This window comes from Homarus americanus, unplaced genomic scaffold (assembly GCF_018991925.1).
Source record: "Homarus americanus isolate GMGI-L3 unplaced genomic scaffold, GMGI_Hamer_2.0 scaffold27063, whole genome shotgun sequence".
NCBI classification, from domain to species: domain Eukaryota; kingdom Metazoa; phylum Arthropoda; class Malacostraca; order Decapoda; family Nephropidae; genus Homarus; species Homarus americanus.
In genome coordinates, this window is record NW_024755355.1 from 34,008 (window position 1) to 51,869 (window position 17,862).

The following is a 17,862-nucleotide window of genomic DNA, read 5'->3' on the forward strand; positions in this document are numbered from 1 at the left end:
TTGAGTTGATTCAGGGAGAGGGCGAGGGTGGCTTCAATATCTTCTTCTTGTGTAGCTTCTTTGGCAAGCCGATCAACAGTGTCACAGGCAGTTATTTCTATGTGTGACGGGGTGTTGGGCGGCAGGGGAGGAGGGAGAGGGTAATTTGAGTCTCGCTAGCGCAGAAGTGCTGTCACTGACTATAAGGAGGTTCCGGCATTCAGTGCGAGCATAGGTTGCCCCTCATGAATGCCCGCAAGGATGGCTATGCTTTCAGTGTCAGGGGAGGAGGCCCAGTTGTGGACCCTGATTTTCCTGCGGGCCTGGCGCTCAGGAATCCACACAGCTGCCCCAGCGCTGCCCAGCGTGGTAACAGACCCATCACAGTAGACGAGGATAGTAGGGTGGGAGGTCATAAGAGAGGAAGCGACATCATTAATCTGCTCAAGGCAGTTAAGTTTGAGCATATACCTCAGTTGGGTGGATTTACGACCAGGGAAGGTGTGGACGACAACATCAACACACGGGGAAGTCCACGGCGGTAGAAGCGGATGAGTGTACTTGGGAGGGAGAAAGGTCGAGGGGGTGTAGAGGTGATAACGCAGGATGTCAGCAGCAGTGTGGACGGGCCAGTGTTGAGAGAGAGAGGGAGAGGTAATGGGGGACAGGCCGGCGCAGGAGGGTGTTAAGATGTGAGTTCAGTGAGCGCGACAGGGGAGTCGGTTGCTCACTGCAAAGAAGTTTAACACCAAGGATGGCATTGCAGTGAACCTGGGGTGAGGGATTACTGGTCTTATATTACTAACCTGATGCTTTGTCAGGTCACCCATTGTCAGGGTGGGGAATCAATGGGTCTCATGACCTGAATATGTCTTGAGTAAAGACGAAAGTAATATACAATACACTGTACCCACCGTTAATTCGGATTTTGGCTTAATTCATATGCTTTTGTTTTTTCTTCGAAATTTAATAAACAATTTGAATTCGAAATGAATTTGAAATAACCGTGATTCAGAAAAGTCAATTATTATTGTAGGAATATATTATGAAATAGATTAAGATAATAATTTATAGATATAAATATAATTATAAAGATACAAAACTTCATTTGGGTGCATAGGTGAGTGGTGGCAGAAGGTGGGAGGGAGAGAGAACAACTCGCCACCTCCCATTCGGCGGCCTGCGATTCCTTAATAATGACAGGATGCAATTTCACAATAATTTCCATATTATTTAGGTTCATTTGGTGCCGGGTTGATAAAATATTATAAAAAAATAATTACTTCCCCCCCAAAATCCAACACTCAATCCTAGATGAGCTATTGCAGTCTCTTGTTTAGTACAGTACAGAGCGGTATCAACTGATCGTTCCTGCTCTCCCTAACAATGTTGCAAGGATTCAATATCTCTCAATCACCGGATTTTGCAGTAATTCGAGTGACCTAGAGCCCTTTTTGTCGAATTAACCTAAATAAGCAAGAGATCACTTAATTAATGCTATACCACTACCCATGGCTTTCTAAGTAAGTCATAACTATGGTCACATTTTAACCAATCACGTAAGCGATAACCACACATGTGAGACCCACATCAAATAAGACCCCACTGTACTGTACATTACTATGTCTCAGTTCTTAATTTTTTTTTTATTACAATGTTACTTTTACTCCAAGTACAGGTACTTGAATATGTTATGGACTTGTTACTGTGTACCTCTACTCAAAATTTACCAATGCTCCCTGTATGGGATACGTTACATTCACTGTGCAGTATTTTTAGTAAATCATTGAGAAGAATGTACGTTAAGTTGTCCACCCAGCATGATTTTTTCCTTTGTTAAGGTAATGTAAGGAAGGTTTTCTTTTTTTACCACTTGTCAACTTTCATTGTCCAGTATTAGTACTGTATAAGAGAAAACCAGAGTATCCATAGAAAACCTGCAATGTTTGATAGGATCACACACGATAACACATTCTTCTCACATCTGACCTGGGCTGGTGATCGAACCAGGAATTCTGTAATGAGAGGCTGCATCACTAACACTGGAGAGTGACAATTTTCATGCTTCATTGTACAACACAGTATGTTCTTTATCATAAGAGTGGAACAGTTGACTTTTGCTTGTAGTAAAGAATTACAATGTAAGGAAACGGTGAAGGATTTTTCAGCTGTTATATAGTTAGGAGGAAACAGAAGGAAAACTGAAGATAAAAGTTAATATAATTTGGGAAAACAGTAAGAAATAAAGAAATTGGGAGTGCAAGAGCATGATGTATTTAAAGAAAACCATTGGAAGAGAAATAGCTAAAATGATGATTCTGATATCCAGTAATTAAGGAAGAAGAGACTTACCGTGTAAGAAATATATAAATTAAAAACATTCCTTTCTACAAAATATTTTACAATATTACCCATTCATATTGTACTGTACAGTACAGTATTCCCTTAAAGCTCGCAATTTTAAGGCTTGCTTCCCTCGAAAGCTCATGGATTGCCATGGAAAATAAATCAAATAAATCTGAGGCTATGTGCCAGATATCAAGAGGAATCAACATTGTAGGACAGTACAGAGCACCAAATTTCCCAGGTCATAAGATGCACCCTATAATTAGTAAGGTATATTTTGGATTTTTTTTCTCCATATTTAATAGCCTACTGTACTGGCAAAGACAAATCACTGGCTATATGCTATCATATTTCTCACTACCACAGCTCACTATCACTTTATGGATCTGTTAAATTATCAAACATTTGTTGGTATCATTAATAAAATTTACCTAATTTAATACAAAAGGATATAATCATACGTATAGGTACCTACCGTATACACATTACAAATACTTATCAGTATCGGGCATATTCACAAGGAACTGTCCCGTACAGGGATTGTTTACATCTTGTGCACCAGATCAACTGATGTTTCAGAGGTACAGGTATTGTCTTTGCATTGTCACAACCAAAGTTAACTATCAATGTATGGATCTAATGTCCATACAGTGTTATTTCATGTTTATGTTTATTTATGTTATTTCATATTTATTATGATGTCTTATGCATACATAATGTTGTTATACATATGCATATAGCTACAGAAGTAGGAAGTGAGCAGTTACCAAACAAGGAGGTACTGTAGTGGATTTCTCCCCTACAAACGCTGTTTGTCGCTGAGTAGCCGACCCCGTGAATTCCCCAGTGTATGCCTCGTGGTCTAGGCCAACCAGCACCGCCCACGGAGCGGAGGTCAACTATCTACCCACGCCTACCTCCGCTATAAAAGACCTGACCTCGTGGTGACCTACCTCTCTTCTTCTAGCTACAGCCGCAGCAAGCTACACCACCTCCTCCGCCGCTGCCTGGCGGCCCTCGCTGCCGCCGGCGAGCATGGCAACCCACAAGCTGTCCTCCTTTGAGCATCTTCACCAACCAGCTCTCTCTGCATCACTCTTGTAACCATGCTGCCTTCCCAGCACCAAGCTGCATTGTACATTCAATACAACATGTATACAGAGAGCACATTGTGAGTTTCCTTTCTCCATCCCATCCTGAGTGAGAACCAAACATCACGTACCCCACAGTACTACTGCCTGGGAAGATATTGGAAGCATAATGTATTGTCTAATGGTAGTGTAGAGTTATGAGATATTGGTTCACACTCAGGATGGGTTGGAGAAAGGAAACTCGCTAGGTGCTCTCTGTATACATATTGTATTGGATATACAATGCAGCATGGTTACAAGCGTTGAGTAGAGAGAGTTGGTTGGTGAGGGTGCCCAGAGGAGGCCACGCAGCTTGAGGGACGCCAAGGTCGCCGGCGGGAGCAGGAGCCGCCAGGCTGGAGCGGAGGAAGAGGTGTTGCTTGCTGGTGGCCGTAGGTAGAAAGAGGGTGGTCACAGCGGGTTGAGGTCTTATAAGGCGGGGGTAGGTGTGAGTTGGTAGTTCACCCCGCTCCGTCAGGCGGTGCTGGAGGCGCAGGCTGGGGAATTCGAAAAGGGTCGGCTACTCAGCGACAAATGGCGTTTGTAGGGGAGGAATCCACTACAGTAGACCCTACTGCCATATGGGATCACGAAAATTGTGAACAAGTCCCAGGCTGCTAATCTGACTTTCAGCCTCATTTACACACAAATGCAGGGTCTCAATTGTTTCTCTTACTTGGACAACACAACATACATAATGTATATCGTTTCTCACTCTTGATTATTTAATTTTTATTTTTATTTTTTATGGTTATTATTATTATTATTATTATTATTATTATTGTTATTATTATTATTATTATTATTATTATTATTATTAATTTATTTTTATTAATTTGCTATTAATTTTATTAATTGTTGTAATGATAATAATAATAGATATTATTATTATTATTATTTATTATATTTTCACCCCACCAGGCCGTGATGCGGGCTAATCCCGTAAAAAAAACTAAAATAAGTAAATCAATGTATTTTTGCACACTCCTGGGAGTGGCATGAAAAATTCATAGATGTTGCTTTTCCACTGGGTCCATTTTACCTAACCCCATCGAGCTTTATGGGAATACTGTACAGTCTATGTTGACATAAATTTAAGATTTACTTTACCATAACAGTGATAATCCTTAATGGACAACTTATTATATTTTATGAGTGAGACTTTCTAAACCCATGTTTCTTCTGATGCAGGCTGGTTGACCGATGTAGCAGGAACCTATAAAGTAATATATTATGTTGCTGGAGGAATTTCACTGGTTCCTGTTCTTCTGTGGAGTTTACTACCTTGTTACACCAGGACTACTGATGATACCACCAAGTCACCCACCGACAATGTTTAGAACTTCAAGCATTTCACGAAGAATAAGTAATTAAGTTTATATATGGCCATGGAACCTTTATTTTAAAAGCTGATGCATTAGATTGCCAAATTAGAATTAAATAAGAGGAAAATTTTTATTTTTAAACAATCTGTTTATCCTTTTGAGGATGATGAGTTAACCCATTGAGGACGCTGATTTAACCCTTTGAGAACGATGATTTAACCTTTTAAGGATGATGATTTAACCCATTGAGGACGATGATTTAACCCATTGAGGACGATGATTTAACCCTTTGAGAACGATGATTTAACCCATTTAGTACAATGATTTAACCCATTGAGGACGATGATTTAACCCTTTGAGAACGATGATTTAACCTTTTGAGGACAATGATTTAACCCATTGAGGACGATGATTTAATCAATTGAGGATGACGATTTAACCTTTTGAGAGCAATGATTTAACCCATTGAGGACGATGATTTAACCTATTGAGGACGAAGATTTAACCCTTTGAGGACGATGATTTAACCCAGTAAGGGCGATGATTTAACCCATTGAGGACGATGATTTAACCCATTGAGGACGATGATTTAACCCATTGAGGACGATGATTTAACCCATTGAGGATGATGATTTAACCCTTTGAGAATGATGATTTAACCCATTGAGGACGATGATTTAACCCTTTGAGGACGATGATTTAACCCATTGAGGACGATGATTTAACCCATTGAGGACAATGATTTAAACCATTGAGGACGATGATTTAATAACCCTTTGAGGACGATGATTTAACCCATTGAGGACGATGATATAACCCATTGAGGACGGTGATTTAACCCATTGAGGATGATGATTTAACGCCTTTGAGAACAATGATTTAACCTTTAAAGGATGATGATTTAACCCATTGAGGATGATGATTTAACCCATTGAGGATGATGATTCAACCCATTGAGGACGATGATTTAACCCATTGAGGATGATGATTTAACCCAATGAGGACGATGATTTAACCCATTGAGGACGATGATTTAACCCTTTGAGGACGATGATTTAACGCATTGAGGACGATGATTTAACCCATTGAGGACGATGATTTAACCCATTGAGGGCGATGATTTAACCCATTGAGGACGATGATTTAACCCATTGAGGGCGATGATTTAACCCATTGAGGATGATGATTTAACTCATTGAGGACAACGATTTAAGCCATAGGACTCAAAGGGTTAAAGAAGGCATTACCAAAACAGTTTTACTGGCATGATTACTTGTTTATAAATGAAAAAGCATGGGTGACGACGTCTATATATATATATATATATATATATATATATATATATATATATATACACACACACACACACACACACACCAATCAGGTCACTTACGGTTTCACTCCATAACTTCTGTAATTAACCCACTGTTGTTCAATTGTTAATGAATTAAACTTTAAATTAATAGTGCGAATTTAGTTTCCCAGAACCCATTATTGTATTACGACTGATACTAAAGCTGGCTGCCCGGTCAGCAAGCTTAAAACATGTTGATAGTTCGAAGAACTTCGTTAACCGAATTTTTTTCGCTAACCTAATTGAAGATCCTTATGGAAGGCAGTCTAACGAAATTACGTAACCGCACTCGATTAACTAACTGCCTTCCATATGATCTTCAATTCAAGAATCAAAAAAATTCGCTAAATTAATCCTTAACTAACTTAACTGAAATTACGTTAACGTAATTTCATTAACTTAACTGCGTTCCATAAGGATCTTCAATTCGGTTAACGAAAAAAAATTCGCTTAACGAACTTCTTACGAACCGACCTCAACATGTTTTCGCTTGCACTGACCGGGCAACCAGCTTTAGTATCAGTCCGCCAATACATTAATCGGTTCTAGGGCTTAAATTCCTTACTATTTTTGTAAATATCAAGAAGTTTATACTATTCAATAATTTTAAAAGTTTAATATTCAATTTTTTAGTCATTTTAACAATTATTGAACAAAATTGAAGGTAAAGTGACTAGTTTAATGCGCGGCATCCAGCCTCTTAACACAGCAAACAGGCGTCAGTCTCTCTCTGTTTTCACTGGAGGTAACATCTTGCTTGAGACTCTTCAACTAAACGCTTTTTTTCTGTGTTTCCAAGCAAATTATTGGTCATTTTGAAATATATTTTATATATTGACAATATATAATGCAGTGCAGCGTTGATTTAAAGAAAATAATCTTGAATTAAACCAGAGAGCTAAAATTTTATGGGTGAAATGGCACCATGGGGTGACTTCTCTTCCACCCCAATGCCTTCTCTTCTTCCTTCTCCTCCACCCCCATTCTAAATCCCATCATCATCATCATCATCCAGGAGCCTTCTACATACACACCTCAAAGTAAGTGAACTTTTCTACCATTTTTGTTGAATTTAGGAAATTTTCGGTGAGCTGGAACCAATTACCCAAAAACCCATTGAAACAATGGTTTCGTTAACGAACGTTAGGGACGACCTGGAACGGATTGAGTTCGTTAACCGAGGGCCACTGTATATATATATATATATATCAGGCTATATAACATTACCACATATCAAAACTAAGCCTTTTCATTAGTAAGATAACGATATTGATTGAATATTATACCTTGATGTAATTAGCATCAATTATGTCCAGAATTTTTAATGCCATACCCATAGTTTTTTTTACCAGTGATGAAGAATGGTGATCTCACAAGAAGCTTTATAACATTGTATCAACGGCTTTGTAAGCACTCGTTTCTTCTGCAATATTGAAAAATAAATTGAACACGTTTGTTAAAGAGGTATATCATTATTATTATCTCATTGAGGATAACTTACCAAAAAACTGTGGATGATGATTCAATTATCATTTAACCTTTAGTTAACATTATAAACTACCAAAGATTCATGTGATTTTGTTTTATTTATAACTTAGTATTATGATAGGTGGCTACATATGTATTATTTTCTTAGGCTCAGTAACTTGATTTTCTGTATACTTTTCTCATAAAATATTACCAGTTTAATGTTGTTTGACTGATTCAAATATCCCAAAATCAGCATCAACATTGATGCCAGTCCTTCAGTTTGAGACTAGTAATTTTTTTATGCGAGATAATTTTTGGGAGTTGTTATTCCTTTGATCTAGCAAGACCCTGTGTTTTGATTTGAAATTAATATACAGTACATGTACTGTACAGGCATCCCCTACGTTATGGAATCTCTGGTTATGGAATTTCACCCTTATGGAATTTTGAAATTATGACCATAATTCTGCTCATTGAAAAAAAATGGCCCTCAGGAATTTTTGTAAATTAAAAATAAATAAAAAAGGGCGATTTTTGACTAATTTTTGCAAGAATTTTAAAATTTATTTTGTATGGATACATCAAATTAACATCTATGATAAAATAATGAATTAAATCCAATATAAATCATACAATAAACACACCCGATGAGATAACTATTCGTTTCTTGACATGTAAACAAAGACAGCGGACGCTCCTGTATAGCAGACGATGTGAACCAAAAGATTGTCGCCACATGAGATGCGATGGCACCATAATTACGGTATGTAATTTATTTCTTTGCCTACAATGCACGTAGAGACGTGAAATTACTGCCCACTAACACGTAATTTGTGAATGAAGGAGAGGCTACAATAAAAAACTACAAATGTTGTCTTTTCGATTTTATTATTCAGTATCATCTAAAGAACAACTGTAGAAAATATAAGTGAAAAATATAAATGCCTCTGCTGCACCTTTACCCCTGACTTTATCTAACCTAATACAGAACTTTGAAACCTTCACATGCCTAAGCTGGGCTGACCTTTCACTGAGCGACTGGAGCTAAGGCTTAACAGAATGTGTTACTTGCCATCATGTGACGTCACCTCGATACTTGTCATCTCTATTTTTTGTACCTTACAGACAATGTGGCATATTCACATCTCAAGGGTACAGGGAGAGGATGTTTTTGAAGAGTCCAATTGGTGTAAAATTAAATTAAAGGGAGGGTACTTACTTATTGTCGGGTGTGTCTACAGATCCCCAAACTGTGTGACCCACTAAATCAAAGGAACTTTAGAGCCTTAATAGACAATACAGCAATGCTCAACCCTAGCCACCTCCTTATCATGGAGGACTTTAACTATGGCGACATCGACTGGAGAAACGAGTTCACCCCAAATGACTTGAATAACCCTGTTACTCTTTTTGTAGAAACTCAGAGATAATTTTCTGTTCCAATATGTTGGAGACCTGACACATTACGGAGGGGAGCAAACACCCAAGCCACCAGACCTCATCAAAACAAATGAGGAGGGTATGGTGGTTAAATTGGAACATATTGCCCCAGTTGGCTCCAGTCACCATGTAGTGTTGTCATTCAGAATTAACTGTTACCTAGTTCAAGATAAAGCCAGGCCAAGGAGCAAATATTACAAGGGAAATTACAATGGGATGAGGGAAGAGATGAGGGGTATCCACTGGCCAGACTCGCTAAGGCACAAGAACACAGACACTACGCTGAATATCATAACTAGTAAAGTGACCCATTTGATCGTTAAATATACACCCAAGATCAAACCCAGTGCCTCTAGGAATACGAGGGGATCCCTACATATGAACCATGCGGCGGTCGATAAAGTTGAGAAGAAAACCCAGAAATTCAAGACGTGGGTTAGGTCAACCGACGAGCAGGACAGGAGGATGTATGCAAGAGCCAGAAACCAAGCAAAGGCAGAGTGTAGAGGGGTTGAAAAGGAGTTCCAGAGGCTGGTTGCAAGCGTGGTCAAGTCAAACCCAAAGGCGTTTTACCACTATGCAAAGTCGAAATTAAAAACTCAAGTAGGAGTATCAGACCTGAGGCTTGAAGATGGTTGTTATGCATAATCTGACCAGGATAAAACTGAGGCATTGATCAGCTTTTTTTGCTCGGTGCTCACAAGAGAGGATGCAATTAACCTTCCTGCATTTGAGGACAGACGGTTCGACACAGCACTGACCCACATTGTGTTCACAGAAGAGGGTATAAGAAATAAACTGTCAAAGCTAAAGGTCCATAAGAGTCCCGGCCCTGACATGGTGCATCCCAGAGTGCTAAGAGCATCGTGCAACCAGCTTGCCGAGCCCCTGAAGATCCTGTTCTGTAAATGCCTGGATGAACAAAAGGTCCCCAGTCATTGGAAAATGGCTTATGTGAGTCCTATCTTTAAGAAGGGCGCTCATCACTCCATGGACAACTATAGACCGGTGAGCCTGACCAGCATAATATGTAAAGTACTTGAGAGTATTATCAGAGATGCCACAATGGAACATCTACAACGAAACAACCTTGTACAGGATTGCCAACACGGTTTTATGCCGGGGCGCTCCTGTTTAACACAATTGCTCAAGGTATTGGATATTTGGACCCATATTCTGGAATGGGGTGGTAATATCGACAATATATACGTAGATTTTGCCAAGGCTTTCGACAGTGTACCCCACGAAAGGCTGAAAATCAAACTGGAAGGGTGCAGAATTCGGGAAAATGTCCAAGTGTGGATAGAAGACTTTCTCCATGACTGCAAACAGTGTTCAGTGATTAATGGCACAAAATCATCATCTGTACCTGTCACAAGCGGGGTACCACAGGGCAGTGTATTGGACCAGCTGTTGTTTGTTTGTTTCATAAATGACATGCCTGACATTGTACACTCCTACATACAAATGTTTGTGGATGATGCCAAGTTATTTCAGGAAATCAAGAACCAAGCAAACTGTGAAGAGCTGCAGAAGGATCTCCGTGAGCTCCAAGAATGTTCGAAGAAATGGCTGCTGAGATTCAATGTCACGAAGTGTAAGAGGATGAACCTGGGGCATACCAACGGTAAGGAGGCGTATCATATGTGCCAACAGTATGAAGAAACTACACTACTTGGTTGAAAATGTTCACAGGAGGGCCACCAGACTGGTGCATGCACTTTGGCACCTCAACTACCCTGAGAGATTGGAGCACCTGAACTTGCCTAGCTTATACTGGGACGACGTAACTGAGATGTATAAGCATCTCAAAGGGCAATAATCAGGTGAGTGCCCTTACTTGGAGATGGCGGATGCTCGCCCCACTCGGGGGCCAGCTCAAAATTGAAGAAGCCGCAGGCTCAGAAAACTGTGAGGGCAAATTTTTTTGGAGTGAGAGTTATGAACTCTTGGAACAATCTGCCAGAAAGTGTTGTGACGGCACCGAGTGTAAGCACTTTCAAGACCAGACTTGACCAACACTGGAGAAGGTTCAGGTACATTCAGGAGCCGGTATATGAACAGTGTGTAACAGAGATGTGGCCGATAGACAAAGCGGCTAACGAGCCGATTAGTGTTGAAGAGGATAAAAAAAACTTCGTGTTTTCTTCTTTCCTTGTGGTTATCAGTATATATATATATATATATATATATATATATATATATATATATATATATATATATATATATATATATATATATATATATATATATATATATATATATATATATATATATATATATATATATATATATATATATATATATATATATATATACATATATATATATATATATATATATATATATATATATATATATATATATATATATATATATATATATATATATATATATATATATATATATATATATATATATATATATATATATATATACACAGGATGTCCCATAAATTTCCATACATAGGAAAAATAAACCTTTTTATATGAAAATCCATTTTATTTATATAATATGCTCTACATGACTACCATTCTGTTGAAAACACTTGAATGCGTGTCCTCCACTGCTGAAGAACACGTTCAAGCACAGCTGGAGTTATGCTTGTAATGGCGTTGGTGATACGTTGCTTGAGATGATTTATGTTTTGTATCTTTTCCTGATACACCATGGCCTTCAAATGCCCCCAAAGGTAAAAATCAAGTGGGGTAAGGTCTGGGGATCTGGGAGGCCACTCCACAGGACCACGCCGACCAATCCAATGTTAAAAACCATATGTATGGAAACTTATGGGACACCCTGTATATATATATATATATATATATATATATATATGCTGATAACCACAAGGAAGGAAGAAAACACGAAGTTCCCAAGCGCTTTCGTGTAATTCACATCTTCAGGGGTGAGTATAGACTAAAGAGAAGCACAAAACAAGGTGTATATATACAGAAGAGGGTGAGACCCCTGAAGATGTGAATTACACGAAAGCGCTTGGGAACTTCGTGTTTTCTTCCTTCCTTGTGGTTATCAGCATATACCTAGATCACGCGCACCTACAGTGATTTACTTGCATGCATGCATGCATATATATATATATATATATATATATATATATATATATATATATATATATATATATATATATATATATATATATATATATATATATATATATATATAGTATATATATTATATAAGCTCCTCCCTGACATACGACCTACTCGACTTATGACCACTGGCACTTACGACCTGCCTCAGTCGTACCCAAATTTTGTCAAATTACGTATTTTCGAGTCCCAACGTCAGTACACAGAAAATTTTTGTTTGTAATTCTCTTTAAAATGGCTGGTAAGCTTAAAAGTGAGAGTTTTGTGGTGTTGAGAAGAAGAAGAGACACCCATTTTAGATTTTCTATGTATTATTTAAGCATTTTCGACTTACAACCATTTCAACTTACGACCTGGATTTGGGTCCCTAACCCCATCATAAGTCGGGGAGGAGCTGTAGTACTCTGTATATGATTTTTCTAAATACAGATATGATAATACAGTAAATTGTATAACTGAGAAACAAATGTTGGCTTATAAAAGTGCCAAAACCTTGGTGCATCTCCAATATTTCAGTCCCATCACAAAAATATCTTAAATTGTTATCATACTTCTGTTTAGTAATCATATGCCGTTAAAATTCCATTAATCTATCGTTAATATCATTTGAGGATACAGTTTCTCCCACACCAAAATATGTCAGTCACGATTAATTGCTAATGCCAATTTTATGTGGGGTGTAGATTGTGGTGGTGTGGGGGTGAGGGGATGCACATGCTCTACAATTGAGTTGGAATATTTCCTATATAATCTTTCCCCTCTACAATTATTGTAATTCTTAATAAAACCAGTGGAGCACTCTGAGATTCTCAGTTTTTATTGGCTGGCTGATTCCACCATTTTGAAGGGACATCCAATGAGAACCCGGTGATTAAAAAAAAAAAAAAAAGTTAGCTTTGCCGACGACTTGACCAGGAGAAGACACCATTAGTAAGTTTGTGATTTTTATAATGATTTTTAATAGTTTTAAGCTCAAAGTAATTGTGGATGTTTATTCTGGTAATTAAGTATTTTAGTGATCAAATAAGAGCAATGTAGAGTAATGTCAAGCTTGTATTAAAAAAAGGCCAACAAGGTCTTGCCAGGCCCAATATCGCTTCCTCTGAGATGTGATGGCTCATGATATTGGTCTCCAACTGTTTCCACTCACAAGAGTTCACATATACTGCCAGACTGGGGGTCACTAATACTAAGGGTAAATGCTTAACACGAATCTTAATTTCTAAGGGTCGCTGCCACCAGACCCCCTCTGGACAGCATGTAGCTCGTTAGGTAGCGTGCAGAGTGGACTAGGCATTGGGTTAGGTTTTCCATAAACCAGATCGATAAGGGGAAAGAAGGGTGAAACCATGACATGTCTTAATTAATTTATTCCTAATAAAGCATACTGGTAAGAAACATACAAATGAATTGGTCTTCCTCAGAAGAACAACGAAAATGATGGTTACCCAGATGGGCACCAGACGTCTTACATTAATGGCGTGTCATCCACATACTTATTGCATAACAATCTGTGACCACCTTACCTCGGTCATTCCTTCTTACACTATCCCTTAACACATCAGACTGCTCCACCTGTATGGAATATAGCACTGTCGGTTATCATACATAGTAGCACCATCTCAACACACATGTTACACTCCATACCTGCAGGTATGGGACTCCTTGTAACTTTCAGGTATACACAACAGGCACCTCGTTCGCACACCGCCCTCGGTGGGTAAAGACGAGGGCTTCACCAAGAGACATACCAGTACTATTTCTACGCCTGGTATCATAGGTCGCTCCAAGTGACGACCGCAGAGTTTCTCACGGTCTCCTTATTTGTTACTACTCATTTGGAGTGGTGTGCTGGAAATCCACAGGTTCACAGTGGATTGGCATAGCTGGGAGTAGTCACCATCTGTTGGGACGCTCATAGGGATAATGGCTGCCGGGCAGCAAGGCACTCCGACCGCATGGAACCTGAGGTGGCGGTAGAACGGAGGGTACTCAGAAATAATGCCTGACGGGCGGTTATCACACCCCCTAACACATTACTATTACACTTATATATCAGGCAAAGCCTTAAACTGTAATAACTTCTATATAAGCCTTAATAATAGGGCGGGATATAGCCTGATAGGACACTGACCTGAGGTGACGGTAGAACGGAGGGTACTGAGGGCAGTGCCCTGCCGCTCGTCACCGCGTAGGCCTACAGTTTCCAATCTTTAATTTTTACTTTTATTTCTTACGGTTCTCACCTGAACACTTTTCGGTATATTGTCACTCATGCCGTATAAACACATATTTTAATCCTAAATTACACACTAAGGTAAGGTCTTGGTTTGCTAGTTCGTGGGTAAATTCATTGGGTTATAATATCAACGCGGCACACCCGAGGCGGGTACATGACGCGCCTTAAAACAAAGGCTGAATGTTCATGGCAGGGGTGTATCAACTTCACTTAAAACTGTAATGAGGGATCCTCCTCTCACACATTGCACTATTTGAACACAGACATAAGATTCTCTGATCACTGTACCTGTCGTGGGTATATGTCAAGTGAGGATACGAGGTGTATTAAGTTCATACCGACACATACAAGATATTTCCTTGCAAGTATAGTTTCTGGGTCACTTCCAACACCTCACATAGTTCTGATACATTTATCCTTTTTCCAGATCATTGTTCTCATGTATTTTCATATGATATCTGTGGAAGTTATGTTCGCTACACATTCACAGACGTAAATAGTATGACCTTCAAACCCTGATCCACACTTAGTCCTACAGTACACTAGTCCGACTCAACTGGACATTAACATTCATCTTATGGATACCCTGAGTTCTCCTTAATGCTATGAATACATACAATTAATATGATATAACTGTACCTGGGTACAATACAACACATGGTCTAGTAACATTGAGTTAGGTAAGTTATCCTTTATCAATGTTTCCCGTTTTCTGAGGTTCTACAAGCGCGGTGGATTTGAATGTTATATAGCGTAATATGAATTAAATGGGTTTTTAGGAATAACAATGATGTGCGCAGTACACACACAATAGTGTTGGTAATGTTAGCATCATGGGACAGCCTGTCAGGTCATACATAATGTAGCAGTCCTACCAAGTCAATTCTGCAAAAAGCATTATGTTTTCCAAACCGATAAAAAATATGAAGATTAATTTGTTAGGGTTATGTTCAGAGATGCATTTCTACAAGTTTCGGAAGTCATTTCTCCCCCCCCCCCCCGTCCCTTTAATCACAACATATCTACACCAATGTGTGTGTTATTGTAACCACAGAATTTGCGGAATGTCATTCCACTGTGCTTATGTCCATTGGCACAATCATGAAAGAAAGAAATAGTGTAAACACCGAAAAGATCAGTGTGAAAGTGGCAGGCGTAGGAGTGAGAAAGAGCCAATCCATCACTATCTCCAAGGTCATTGTTGTTGAGAATCTACCGTCTTCTCTGAAAGCGTCTGTCACAGACACCCAAGACGTCACCATGTGGGAACACCTCCAAGGCACTGCGCTACGCCAAGCACCGAAAAGAGTGGATCTCCTGATAGGTCTAGACGTACCACAAGCACTAGCACCATTAGAAGGAAGGAGAGTCGTTTGCAGCACGCACCCTTCTAGGTTGGATTATAAATGGACCGCTTGGAGTGGTGAGCCATGATTATGCCGTGATCAACCACTTTGTCAAAAAAGCAACACTAAATTCGGAGACAAATCTGGAAAAACAAGTCAGGCACTTCTGGGAATGCAACTCCGCCAACAGTAAAGATGATCCCGTCTCTGTCGAAGACAAGAGAGTCCTGATGCAGTGGTCAACGTCAATTACTCAAGTGGACGGACACTACCAACTTCCCATCCCAATTCGCCATGAAGAACCGGGACTCCCAGACAATAAGAAGGATTCAGACTTATGAAGTGGGTCTGTAATCACAAGGAAGTCCTCAAGGCAATTCCACAGACAGAGAAAACCGTGGGAGTGAAGGAAGTAATTTTGAAAGACGACAGAATCTTGTGGGACCTGGAAAAGGACGAACTAGCGGTCCGGGTCCAGATCCCTAAGAAACCGGAGACGAAACGAGGCCTTCTGAGTATGGTTAGCTCCATATATGACCCACTGGGACTCATTGCTCCCAGCGTCATAAGAGCCAAAATCATATTCCAAGATGAGTGTAGACGAGGTGTTGGGTGGGATGAACGAATGGCTGAACAGAACAGGCTGGCATGAGAAAGATAGCTGGATGAACTTCCTCACTTATCACGGGTTCACATTCCACGGTGCTACTGTCCCGAGGATGCGAATCCAGTGGCTGCCGTGCAACTACACCACTTCTGCGACGCCTCCCAACAAGCGTAGTGAGCTGTAACGTATCTGAGTACCACCTGTGAAGATGGAACCCACCATATCTCCTTCGTGTGTGGCAAGGCCAAGCTAGCCCCTCTGAAACAGCAGACCATACCTCGACTCGAGCTCTGCGTGGCAGTACTGGCTGCCAAGGCAGGCAAACAACTACGGTGAGAGCTTGAATTACATATAGACAGATCAGTGTTCTGGACAGACAGTATGGCAGTCCTTCAATACATACAAAACATCGAAAGACGCTTCCATTCCTTCGTGGCCATTCGAGTGGTAATGATGCACGAGGATTTGCAATGCAAAACAATGTCGCCACGTGATGTTGGCACTGAACCCAGCCGACGACGCTAGTCGTGGACTACATGGAGCAGAGCTCAACGAGGAGGTCAGGTGGATTCGGGGACCTGCTTTCCACTTGTTGGAAGAAGGCAGTTGGCCAAAGAGTCCATTGATAATTCTAGACCTCACAGACGGAGACCCAGAGGTGAAGAAGGAAACCACAGTGCTGACGACGAACGCTGACCAGGGGGAGGGTATTTTCGATAAGCTATGGGCCAGGTACTCCTCGTGGCATTGACTTCTGAAGAGCGTAGCGTGGATTAGAAGATTTATAGAATGGCGGCTTGTGAAGCGAAAGAACAAACATCACTGAGAAAATCGGCTCCAGGTCAGCGAATTGGAAGAGGCGAAATTAGCCGTCTTAAGATTTATGCAAAGGAAAGGATTCCCTTGAGAACTAGGAATGTTACAACAGGGACAACTGTGAGAGGTAGTGACATAAGTCGGCTGGAACCTCATCTAGACACGGACAGTTTGATCAGAGTAGGTGACCGACTAAAACATGCCGCTCTCCACCCAAACCAGAAGAATCCCATACTGTTGCCAAGGGACAACAGGATCACGGGGCTCATAGTGAGAGAGGTACACTCGACTAGAGCTGGACACTCAGAACGAGAACACACTCTTGCCATAATACGTGAGACATACTGGATATCCAAGTGCCGCAAATTACTCGACCGCACAATACGGACGTGTGTGACTTGTCGGAGAAGCAACTGGAGGCCTACCTACCAACACTAAGCCGACCTGCCAGAAGATCGAGTGCGCCCAGGAGGCCACCCGTTCACCTACACTGGAATTGATTGCTTCGTCCCTTTCTTGGTTAAACAAGGCCAAACCCGGGCGAAGAGATGGGGATGCTTATTCACCTGCCTGACCACCAGAGCCATATACCTAGAAGTCCTCACCTCACTAGACACTGACTCGTTCGTCAATGCCCTGACAAGATTCACCTGCCGTAAGGGACCTCCCAAGCGTAATCGGTCTGACAGGGGAACCAACA